This window comes from Microtus oregoni, unplaced genomic scaffold, assembly GCF_018167655.1.
Source record: "Microtus oregoni isolate MIOR12 unplaced genomic scaffold, Mior012 000026F_ref0000081, whole genome shotgun sequence".
NCBI classification, from domain to species: Eukaryota; Metazoa; Chordata; class Mammalia; order Rodentia; family Cricetidae; genus Microtus; species Microtus oregoni.
Genome location: NW_024543085.1, coordinates 11,660,001 through 11,662,500, shown reverse-complemented (window position 1 = coordinate 11,662,500; position 2,500 = coordinate 11,660,001). Strand labels below are relative to the sequence as shown.

Sequence of the window (2,500 nt, the reverse complement as noted above, 5' to 3'; positions counted from 1 at the left end):
AGAGAGTCCTAGCCAGATATTTTTACAACCATCACCTGCAATACTTTCAAAGCAGTAAAATCTCATAAAACATTCAGAAAGATGATCTGACTTAATGAATGCTCAAAATGCAAGCTCAAATCCACCCAGTAAAGCAATCAAGTTTTTAGCAACTATTTTGACCTTAGTGACACAAACAATTAATTCTGCCAACCTAATATCAAAATAAAATTCTACATCTACTGCAGAATAATTTCTCAGTGTAGTTAATGTAGAACAACATTGGAAATGTGCTACCTCCATGTATTATACATTCTAGCATTCAGTACTAATTTTAGAAGATTAGAAAAGAGTGATGGAGAGAGGAATTCATCAGGAAAAAGGGTTTTAAAAATAACTTAAGTTTTCCCTGCATAGACAGCAGCAGAGCCATCTAACAAAGGCTTGGGAACCATGCATAAATCCATTATATGGAATATTTAAAAATCTACAGGCATTCTGGATTTTAGAAATATTTCAATATTGGTCTAAATGTTTAGGAAATCATAGTTCCATTGATTAGCACCTTTCATGGTAACAGTTTATCATCAATTAATTGTTTTGTATTGTTTTTCTTTTGCAGTGAATTCCAAACCAACTCTTTTTGCTAACTTCATGGCAATTTAAATAAAACTACCCACCTGTATAAAAATACAAAAATTGACAGAAATTGTCACAACAGTCCTTCTCCTGACAAGCAGCACTTTACACCGCCACACCACTCTCTGCCCCTCAAATTCTATGTCTATGTAAGATAAGCTTGACCTGAGTGTGCCACCTATCAGACTTAGATTAGTGAGTTTAGACTCGGTGTACAAGTTTACATTTCAATAGCAACATGCAGTGATCAATTTTCAAAATAATTTCACATGTAAATTTATTTTTTAAAGTGGGAGGGCGTAGTATTTTAATGTCTTTTATTCACACTTTGAGAAACTTGAAGGATATTTTATAACTCAAAGCCATAACTCTATTATTCATCATACAAAAGACACAGCAAAGTGTTAATTAGTTCAGGCCTTTTCCAAAGTGTCTATACAGCAAAGGGGAAAATTTGAAAGATCTCAAGTGGCTCGCTGTTCTAGAAAGTGATTTAATCATAACCCCAAACAGGCTGCTTGCAAGGGCTTTGCATATTTACCTATTAATATATTATTTTCCTATAGGCACCCCAAAGTGTCTGTGTAAGCTTCCCTCACACCCATCGGGCTAAATCCCACTGAGACCATGCTCTAAGTGGGAACATGACTCCAGTTTCTACGTCACAAATGGTAAAACTTTAATATTGACTATTGCTTATAGTTTACATAAATTAAGTGCACAGAACACAGCAACTACTGAACCGAGGCTATGAGCACACCTCACAGGCTAAGATCAGGGTGCTTCCAGGGTGCTGTCAAGTATAAAATTTACTCTGTTTTCTGTTTGTTTAAACTCTAGTGAGAGCTGTGAAGAAAAAGCCATTTCTTGCTAACTCCCTTCAAGTCTGTCCTCTGCTAGGAGTTAGCTAGGATGTGCGTTTCCCATTGTGTTCATTTGTTTTAGGAATGCAGTCTCCTGGAAACTCAGAATGCAGTAGATTCTGCCTAATAATTCTGAAGATGTTTATTTGGGGGAAGTAATGAGACTATTAAGTCATCTCTCTGGCATGGTATTTTCTGTAGAAATGTTAAAGGAAGAAAGGATTGTTTTGAAAACTGCATTCACAAATCTGTAAAGTAGGCTGATTTGGGGCTTTTGATTCACATCTAATCCCCACGGCATTTGCAAATAAATATTTCAAAACAAAATAAAAATTATCTGATAATATTCTATAGAAAACAGACATAATTCACAAATAATATGGACCATATTCAAAGTGCTGTGTCTCATTCTTTCAAAAGATTATTCATGACTCTGCCTAAGGGTTAAGAAATTATTCAATCCATATAACTTTTTCAATGTTTTTATTATTAAAAATAATGATTCTCTTAAATTTTACTGTAGTGAGGGCATTTATATACCTTTTGAGATGCATGTATCTCGTTATATATAAGAAAACCTAAAGGATGTTGCATTGAATTTGAGACACTTTAGTAATAATTCATTATTTTGATGGCTTAATTTCTATCATTTCCCAACCTGCGTTTAGTCTGAGTGCAAGTCAGATGCTCAAAGAAATACCTTTATTTTTAAAACACTCGGAATCTCTCCGACAGGCTTCTCCTCCATGCCCAGTCTAGATGCATGCTTTGAAAGGGTTCTGTTATCAGTGGCAATGAACTTGAGTAAGGGGAGAATGCAGTGACTCTAGTTTTGTTTAGGAAGAAATTTCTTCAATAAAAAAAACCCCACAGAAATAAAAACCAACACATCTCTCATGCAGATAAAATATAAAGTTATTTAAAAGTACATTTAAATTTTTTAATTGTTAATTTTTTTCTAGTTTACAGAGTGCTACAGCGTTTTGGTGAGAATATGAAAACACAAAAGAGCCCTTTAA

The 2,500-nt window shown here is 34.2% G+C and overlaps 1 protein-coding gene across 1 annotated transcript in view; it reads right to left on the bottom strand.

Moving 5' to 3' along the window:
• The window catches only part of Foxp2 (forkhead box P2), a 494,130-nt gene that overhangs the window by 232,559 nt on the left and 259,071 nt on the right, over positions 1–2,500 (bottom strand). The window lies entirely within an intron of this gene.